Raw genomic sequence first — 10,563 nt, 5'->3', positions numbered from 1 at the left:
TACTTTAGCTAGTAAGAAATATTTTGCAATTAATGACTTTTTTTAAACATACTGTGAGCTTGCATTTATCACAACAGATATACTCTTTATAATTTTGTTATTTTTTAGTTCTTTGCCTGTGTTTGTAGCTGTAAATCTGTATCTATATGCCTGAATATTTTTTATATATGTGTGTGTGGTCTTGACCATTTGCAGTTTGAAGTTTTGAAACTTCGAGCTTGTAAATTAGATTCATGTATGTTTATATGTATATATGCGTGTGGGTGTCTATCTATATATATATATATATATATATATATATATATATATATATATATATATATATATATATATATCTACAAACACACACACACACACACACACACACACTTATGCATGCACACACAAACACCCACTTTTTTTTCTAGAAATGAATAATTCTTTGAATTTTGTAATTTGATTTAGTATTTAAAGAAAACTCACAAAACAAATGAACAAGATAAAACACAAGTAACAGCCTGGCCACAATGGAAGGAACCAGACAAAAAAAGTTATTGCTTTTGTTCTGTTTAATAAAACTAAAATCATATCCTCTCTAGATGAAAAACTTGATGAGCTTAACCAGTTCCAACATAAAAATCAATAGATTGTCCAAAACCCCCAACAGTGAACCCGAGAAAATTAGTTGCGTCATTTAAATCACTGACAAAGGATGGAAAACTTCTATAATTACCTTTGCATAAAATGAACAAATCATCTGTGTATCGTTTGTAGAACAAAATGTTCTCAGCCAAGGGGTACTGAACAAGATGTTTCAGCTCCCACATGGCCATAACAGCTCTTGATCCCATTGCAATACCATAGGTTTGCTGAAATAATCACTTATCAAATCTGAAGAAATTATGTACAGCTTCCATCAGGGCACAAACTGTATTGTTTTGTCATTAATAAAATTAGTGAAACCACTTATGTACTCTCTGAAAAATTCAAGCCCAACTTCCTGGTCGATGCTGGTGTACAAAGACATTACATCAAGAGATGCAAACACAAAAGATGTTCCAGAAAAAATTAAGACCACCAAGCAATTCCAGTAGGTGCCAGGAATCATGTAAATAGAACCTAGTACTTTGGATGACCGGATTTAAAATCTCATCCAACCAAATCGAGATTGGTTCGGTCTTAGAAAAAGCTGCAGACACAGTTGGCCTAAATGGGGGATTTTTTCTATCTTTGTGTACTTTTGGAATACCAAAATGCACAGCCAACTTTGGATATTCAACTTGTAAGTGTCTGTAAATGGAATGACCTATACTACCCTGGCAAAACAATTCAAATAAAAATGAATCCACTCTAGAAAAGCATCTTTTAATGTACCCAGATGTGACACACACACAACATTTCTCATCTCTCAATAAATTCAAAATTGCTCCGTTTAACTTCATAATAATACTATTGCCCCCTTTATCTGCTTTCATAACATGTAAATTGTTATTAGTAGCCAAACTATTTAGAGCATTATTTTCGTCAGTAGAAAGGTCAGTCAACTTTGTCTTATTTCAACGCATAGTTCTAAACTGATTCACAGACAAACCACCAAACACTTGTAAAGTGGGGCATAATGAGGGGTTGTAGGAGTTTCTCTCTCTAAACCCTGCAACGGGTTGGTTATTGACAGATATTCCAAAGATGGAAGTTTATCATCATTTGTCAGTGATTTAAATGACACAGCTAATTTTCTCAGGTTCACTGTTGGGGGTTTTGGACAATCTATTGATTTTCTAGATGTTCTTTTAGATTTTGACTCTAACAAGTGTGTGCTTTCAAATAAAATCTTTAGGAAATCCACTTTTGTGAACCAGTATTTACATAAGGATAGTTTGCATCCTAATCATATGAAAAGAGGGGTGGTCAAAGGTCAATTTATACGTTTGAGTCGTTTAACAAGTAACCACTCCATTTTCATGTTGGAACTGTATTTTTGTCCAGAAAGGATAATATTCCATTTGGCTTAATAGGATTTCCAGTGAAGGGTTAGCAGTGCAGGGAAGCATGGCATGTCCTAGTTTGACAGTCTATGAATGTTTTGATGTCATCTCTAACAGGGGTTCTGACATTTACAGATTGGCTTTTCCAATTCCTATTTTCGATGATATGAGGTTAATTAGGCATATTATTGTCATTAATTGGAAAGTTTTAATGGGGAACATGGATTTGTTTAGAGTGTTAGGCAGCAAACCAATTTTCACATTAAAAAAAACTGTCATTATTAAAACTATCCTTGAAAAGGAGAGAGTTTTTTTTTTTTATTCACAGGATGGACGAATGCCATTAGGGGCGTTTTCCTGTGGACACTGTAGGCAATAAAGGTTCATTGCCAATTCTGCTTCTGTGGAGCTCAAATATGAACATAAGGTTATCTGGGCTAAGGGCCATTTCAGCTGTGACACTACTTTTGTGGTTTATGTTGCACTTTGTAATTCCTGCAACAGTTTTTATGTAGGCAAGACCATTGGAACTTTGAGCGGGAGAATATATGAACATGCTTTGGCCATAAAAAATAGGGACATGACAAATGCTTTAGAAATACATACTTTGTATAATAATTTTAAGAAATTTTCATTTTTTGTTCTTGATACAGTCAATTCAGATATTTTTTATGGTAACTACAAAACTTTGTTGCAATGCCGTGAAAGCAAGTTGCAGATTTTCTTAGCAGCTGATCAGCCACTGGGTCTCAATGAGACCATTAATATTACATGTTTTTTGCAAATGCAGAGGTTATAACATTATTTCTGCATTTGGTTGTATTCGTTTTTTATTTCTCATATTTTATTTTTTACTTTTATTGTTTTATACAATAGGGTGTATTTTTTATATAAATACACATTATACTTTATATATATATATATATTCTGTGGAGCTCAAATATGTCCATAAGGTTATCTGGGCTAAGGGCCATTTCAGCTGTGATACTACTGACACATATATATATATATATATATATATATATATATATATATATATATATCTATATATATATATATATTTATATATATATATATATATATATATATATATATATATTTTTTTTTTATATATATATATGTTTTTTATGTCACTTTTTATGTATCTTTAAGAGAATACTCTTTCAATTGTTGATATTGTGGCCGTTCATTCAGTTTATTGGCCAAGAATGTCCCATGATTATATGTAATTTGTATTTATTCAGGTGGTTTTGTAATGATGTTTGTTTCTGAAGAAGATCGTTTTATTAAATAGAATGAAAGCACTAACTTTTTGTGTCTGGTTCCTTCCATTGTGGCCGGGCTGTTATTTGTGTTTTATCTTGGTTTAGTATTTGCTTTGCAGAATCATATTTCAGGTATTGATGTCTATGGTTCATGGTATCTGTTTAAAGGAATCCTTATACCTCAAACAACGTACAAGCTAACACAGTTTTTGTAAAACATTATACATGGTAGTACTGGAGGAGATAATATGAGAAAGGCATTGATGAGATATGATTCTTGGTGGGGGAGTACTATACTTCATCGACTGCATAAATGTGAGTATTCTCTCCCAGACCTCAAACTACCTGCATTGGTGCCAGCATGAGTAGAACCCCTGAATAAAATGCACTGAAGTCTGAGGCAGTAAAATACATTCTTCTGTTAAGTAAAATTTGGAGAGTATCATTATATTTATTAAGGTACTACATTTTAAAAAGGGTGTGGGTCAAAAATTTGTTACAAAAACTAAAAATCACCAGTGGCATAATAGGGCATTTCCTTTCGTAACCGCTGTCTGAGTACTGGACTTGGGAGGGGCAGGGGTTAGTTTAGCTGCCCTCAACATTTTCAAACAGATATTCATTTACAGCACCACATGAAATGCATTATCTGCCATTTTTGAAACATAAGAAATAAATACTCCATTGTGTAGCGAAAGTAAATATTTCCTTTGTATTATGCAATTACCCATATACCAGTGTAATGAAACATTTGCAATGATATTGTTTTTAATGGCCACAGACTGAAAGCTTCATTTGTAAATGTTGTCTCTCTAAATAATTCAGAATGTTTCACCCCAAATTTTCCATTTTAATTAATTTCACTTTATTGACTGGGTTGATTGGCTAGTAAAATGCCCATTTCCTGCCACAAGCATGCTGACAGGATATGAGAACTTCTATAATTCACAGCAGGAGTCACAAAAGAGATAACTAACAAATTACAACATTTTAGCAATTTTTATACTTGCACATAGTTATACTAATGCAAAAGTTGATTTATGGTTTTCAGCTGTATGTACAGTCTTGCATTTAGAAATATATACTGTCTTAAATTAATGGTATGTACAATTCCGGTTTTGACTGCATGTAAACTTCAAAACAGAATGGGCTACGGTAAGATGTTTGCATACTATGTAAGCCAATGTTTTTATTTTGTGTAAAGTAAACCTGTTTTTATATGTGCGTACATCAAACAAGCAGTGGTCTGTTTATTAATGATGTGTGATAAAAACTTGGCTGAGATGGAGAGTCCAAGGGTGAGTGCTAGCTAGTATCCCTAAGACAATTTAAACTGTATGCTGTTTAAGTTGGTCACTGATTTTATTGAAAGAAGAATATATAGTCTATTGCTTTATATGAGCAGGTATCTGATGCAATTTAGCTTGTACTGTTTTGTAGAAGCTTTGTTCCCTTATAGGCTTACCAATCAGTGATCACACTAGTGTGAGGGTGTAGCTATTTGCTTCCCTTAGGTTATAAGGGGTTGATTTTATGCTTAATTTGTTGGCAAGTGAGGGATGGGAACTGGGGAGTAGTTTGAAAGTTAGAGAAGAAAGGAGCAAAGCTTCCCTAGCTGTGATTGGAAGTCATTTTACTTATTTAGTGTGCCACAGTGATGCTCATTTCTTGATGACAGCATAATAAAATGTCAAAATTTGTTTAATATTGCTGGTAGGATTTTTGTGTTTGTATAACAGTTTAAAGCTATTATGGATAAAGCGTATTCTATTTTGGGATTAAGTGCATTTTTTATGTAGGGCTAGGCTGTCTTTGTCTTTGGTGAGGCCATAATTACTTATGTGCTGGGTAAAAGTCAGCTTGAGATCCATGTGAAGATCTAAGCAGATGTAGATTTGGACACAAGAAATTCTATTTTCACTAAGGTTTGTATTGTTTAGGAAAAGTTGCAAATATCTTTAAGTCTAAGTTGAGTTGGGCTTTTATTAAAAAAATTGTGCCATCTTTTTGTTAATATAAGAAATTATGTAACAGTGCTCTAGCGTTTATGATATGTCAACTTTGTATGATGTTGTTTATTATTTATTTATTTAGTTACTTATTTAAATTTGTTTACTGGCATAGAGTACTGATCAAACAATGACTAATTACAGGCTCAGCCTGAGTTACATCATAATGTAACACAACAATGCACATTATACCAACTGTGACGCCCCTACACTGGCCCAGTAATCAAGGAGCCTCAATCCTCACCACTAGCACCAGTGAGGGGCGTACACATTGGGAGGATGACAAGTACACACCCAGTAAAATACAGTTTCCCTTAAGAGCACACAGAGATCACAGTCAGTCTGGGGCTGGTGTCTCCCTCTTTCTCCAGATCCCCAATAAGACTCTCCAATGGCACAGCTATAGGGTTGAGATCTCATCTGAGTTGCCAAGCCAAAACCTCCAGCACCCTCTCTGTCCAACCAGTGCTTCGTGTCCCTGCTCAAGTAGCTGACACACACATACACTTTGAAATTTGATTGCTATACAAACACACAGACACTCCTGGGGACGGCTGGGACAGGTTTACTGGTGATGCCCCCTTTTGCCCAGACTATAAGGTAGTTATTACTGCCACCAACCACTACTTATCAGCTACTCTAAGACCCTTACAAAGGGTGCCCAGTCCTACTGTGTAATGTTACTATTATCCAAATGGTATGTGTGACCAAGACTAAGGCTATTTAGGAGTGGTCTGTACAGTGTCACCAAATACATATGCAAGTATTCACAGAGCTTAAATATGTCTAAACAAAGCAGACACAATTAAAAGGTTTAAATATATTTAATAATAAACAATTAAAGAATGAGACAATACTCAAACAACATAGCAACTACAGAGTTCAGAATCACAGGAAATATTTTAAAACATTGCAAGACAGTCTCAAATAAATACAGAAAACATGTAAACTAATCTTTACTATATTCCTTTCTATATCTAAAATATACTGTGCCCTATATAACTTACTTACAGAGCAAGACACAGGCAGAAGTACTGAGTGAATGTTTCTAGGTCCAAGACAAGATTCAAAATGTACAGACTTTCTCTGAGACACTTCTTAAATTAATAATCAACATTACTGCTGGGTTAGCTCGGATGGCATCCCTCTTTGTCACCTGACTTCAGTTTCCAAGGTAAACAGAAACTAACATAATTTTTAACATCTCTGTGTGAGAAGTACATATCTCTCAGAAGTTTGCAGAACATGGAAGTTGTAAAATAATTAGACAGTTTTACATTTGAAACCTAGTAATTATTTCTGTTTCAAGACAATAGGAAAACCTCTAGCTCTAGACATTGTGCCTGCAACTTATTTTCTTGATGTTTTGCAAGTTAACTCTGTATGTTCCAGCTTCTACTATTAAAACATACATTTGCACAGGTATACAGTTTATATACATTTCTGTTCTTTTCCAGTAGGGTACACTGTGTTTACATTCTTGAAGATCATAGGTTCATAGGTTCATAGGTTCATACTAGGCTATCTGCCCTAGGGCATTTATAAGCCTAGCCAGAATGTGTTTGGCTTTCGCCACCCATTTTAAATTTATTTTGCTATGCCCTTTTTCGAGGTTAGTATACTGTGCCTCTGTCTAACAGTGACACAGAAGTGATACCCGGGGTAAACCTACGATCTCCCATCCACTCATCAAGATTCCTCTTGAAGAGAGTCAATGAGGGACTCTGCCTAACCTGGACTGGGATTTTATTCCAGAGTGAAGGGAGCCTCTGGGTTATGAATCTGTCCCTCCAGCATGTCCTATTTATTTCAGTGCTGAGGTTCAAGTCTCGAGCACGTAGCTCGATGGGATTTGGATTTTCTGAGGTGCAGCATGTCCATTAATTCCAGGTTGGACATGGCTTTATACGTTAGGCACAGATCGCCTCTGAACAGGCGGTATGCCACTGAGTAGAGCTGGAGTTTCTTTAACCGGGCAGCATATGGCATCTGTTTGAGCCCTTTGATCCTCTTGGTGAGGTACTTTTGGGGTCTTTCCAGTTGCTGCAGGTGTCTGGTAAGGTACATCCCAAAAGGGGCATTGTACTCAATTATGGGCCTGATGAGGGATGAGTAAAGAGGCACGATGACCTCCCATGATCTAGATGTGAATCCCTTCATGATTAGGTGGGCTATATAAAATGTTTTTCTAACCACTTTGGCCACATGGTTGTCAAATGAGAGATTGCTATCAACTTGGGTCCCCAGGTCCCTAATTACTTCTTCTGTACTTAATGGATTACCACCTATGTGGTAATTTGTGGGCACTTTGTTTTTGCCAAATGGGATGACTATACACTTTTTGGCATTTAGCTTGAGGCCATGGCTCTGGCACCAGTTGTCTGTTTCTATGAGGCCCTTTTGGAGGATGCTTGTGTCAGCTGGAGAGTCGATTATGGCGCCCAGTTTGCAGTCATCTGCAAACTTGGTCAGCCACAGTCCTTCCATGTTGGCCTGTACCTCCGAGAAATATATACCGAACAAGAGAGGTCCCAGGACTGAGCCTTGTGGGACACCACTTGTAACTGGTTTGGAGTCTGACATGGCTCCAGCAATTCTAACCATGTGGGTTCTGTCCTTGAGCCAGTTTGCAATCCATCTAGTGACATAGGGGCTTATATTTAAGCTGGTGAGCTTATCTATAATGCCCGAGTGGGGTATTGTATCGAAGGCTTTTGCGAGGTCCAGGTAGGCTGTGTGGACCACCTTCCCCTCGTCAATGGCCTTGGTGACTGTTTCAAAGAAATGAACCAGGTTTAAGAGGCAGGATCTGCCCTTAACAAAGCCGAACTGGGTAGGATCCAATGTCTGTAGGTCCCCAATATCTTTATTTATGAGGTCCATGATGATCCTTTCCATAGCTTTGCATACCAAGCTAGTCAGGCTTATGGGGCGATAGTTTCCTGGATCCGTTGAGGCACCACCTTTATGGAGAGGGACCACTGTTGCTGTACGCCACTCTTTGGGCACATATCCTGTAGTAAGGCTGAGATTGAACAGTAGTTTTATGTTTGGGTTTAGCTCTTCTTGGAGTTCATGTAGGATGCAGCCCGGGACAGATTTTCGGGTCTCAGCAAATGTGCGCTGATAACTAAAATTGTCTAAGGCCAGCTTCGAGAAAAATTGCACATCAATGGGACCGTCTGGTCCCATTGATGCTGTGTTTTTTGCTTTGGAGAGGGCGGCTCTTACCTGAGCATCTGAGATGTCAGGGGGGCAGCACTCTGCTGGGATAGATATTTGCCCTTTTGGTGGGGGGGGGGAGTTTGCGCTGAACCTGTCAGCTAGGATGTTGGCAATGTTTGTGGGTTCAGTGTATTCTTTGTCATTTTGGACTAATTCTGAGCATATCTGGGAATTACCACCCAGGTTCCTAACATAACTAAAGAAAGCCTTGTGATTATCCTTAGTGTCTTGTGCAATTTTTCTCTCGAAGCTGGCCTTAGACAATTGTATGAGTGCCCGTAGTTTTTTGCTAATACTGATCAGTGATGGCTTCCCTTTTTGGGATTTTGCTCTATCATTTAGTAGCTTCCTCCTTCTATTGTATAGTTTGTTTATGGCTGGGGTCCACCAGACAGGACGTCTGCCTTTGGAGGATTGGGTCTTGGTTTTATTTGGGATTGCATGATCCATGCATTCCTGAAGGTGTTCATAGAATGTGCTTATAAAGGATTCTGCGGTCTGGGCTGTATTTTCCACAGGCCCAGGGGCTTTGAAGGAGTCCACCTCAGTTTTGATGAGTGTGAAATTTGCTTTAGGGAAGTTTTTCACTGTGGTTTTCTGGGCAGGGGGTGGGGTCGGGATGTGAATATCCAGTGAGATTAGTTTATGGTCTGATCTTACCAGTGAGGGATACACTTCTGGTCTGGAGCATAGAGTCCCCATGTTGGTGATGATCAGGTCCATTATGTTTTCCCCTCTTGTGGGAGTGGTAACAAGTTGTTCCATAGCATTTGAGTTTATAAATTCTGGGAACCTTTGGGCTAGGGTGTTGGAGCTAGAGTAATGCTCCCAGTCTATGTTTCGGTAGTTGAAGTCGCCCAATATAATGGTGTTTGGAGAGACCTTCATATTTTCCAGTGTTCTCAGAAAGGCCGAGTGGGTTCCTGGGTTTGGAAGGGTGGTTTTTAGCAGGCTATAAACTGGAAGGCAGTTTTACCCACTGTTAGTTGCACATGGATAGTCTCTGATGCTTCATGCTTTGCCACCAACCTGGAGGTGTGGGTATCTTTGATGAATATCGATACTCCCCTAGATCAGTACATAACATACAGTTCTCTTACATTTGTAGGACAAGCACATGAATCATATTGCTATTCACAAATGACAGATGATTATTTACAAAATTCCAGATAGCTGGACTGGCAGTATCACATTTCTATATAAATCATACTAATATTTTCAGGTGATATATAATTATTTACAAAATTCCAGACAGCTGGACTGGCAATATTTCCCTGGTGTCACACCAACAACAGTGGTTTACATTAATGAATAATCATGGGCAACCTGAACAACAAAATATATACAGTTACATAATTGAAGTAAAATGAGTGAACAGATACATGGGTAGTAGTTGCTAGGGTAGTAAAGCTAATAGTGACCCACAGGATGAAACCAAAGATTAAATTATGTGTAGAGGGTGTATAGGAGTAATGGTGAGCTAAGCCAAATCAGATTTTGGAATGAGTCAGTTAATCAGGTAGATCAATTGTGTGGGAGATAAAGGTACTGCACGACTGGAGACATTTTTTTATTTTATTTATTTTACATTTGTTGACCGGGCTAGTCTGGCTGGATACATGTCCATTTTCAGCAGAGGCCCGAGGAGAAAAGCTCCACTATATACTAAGTACATTACATAAAAATTGACTACTCTAAGATATAGCTAAATCAGAAATTACAAAAACAAAAAGAATGAAAGATAATTTCAAAGAGAAACAAGTTTACAATATGCAGTTCATTAAATATCAACAATTGTACAAAAATGTACATACTTAAATCTCAACAGTAAAAGGAGCAGAACTGAAATAGGGTAGAGATGAAAAGAGTGGAGGAGAAACAGAGTGAGAGAAGATGGTTAGTCAGGTGTATTGCAGGAACAAAGCCAATGATTTTGGAAGTACAGTTTAATTTTCTGTTTGAAAAGTGGCAGGGATGTAGTCAGAGTTATGTCACTAGGTAAGAGATTCCAACTTCTACCTATTGTGTTAGTGAATAGAGAATCACCTGCTGTGTTGTTTGCCTTTATAGATTTTGTCATGAGTTTACTAGAGGAGCGAA

The 10,563-nt window shown here is 37.3% G+C and overlaps 1 protein-coding gene across 5 annotated transcripts in view; it reads left to right on the top strand.

The window, feature by feature from the left end:
• LOC122809611 (solute carrier family 66 member 2-like) overlaps window positions 1-10,563 on the top strand; it is a 1,674,862-nt gene that overhangs the window by 1,087,469 nt on the left and 576,830 nt on the right. The gene's annotated exons all lie outside the window — the stretch shown is intronic.

The sequence above is a fragment of the Protopterus annectens genome, chromosome 8.part0 (assembly GCF_019279795.1).
Source record: "Protopterus annectens isolate FY-2018-M chromosome 8.part0, PAN1.0, whole genome shotgun sequence".
Taxonomy (NCBI): domain Eukaryota; kingdom Metazoa; phylum Chordata; order Ceratodontiformes; family Protopteridae; genus Protopterus; species Protopterus annectens.
The sequence above is the reverse complement of the archived record's forward strand: the minus strand, read 5'-3'. Positions and strand labels throughout refer to the sequence as shown.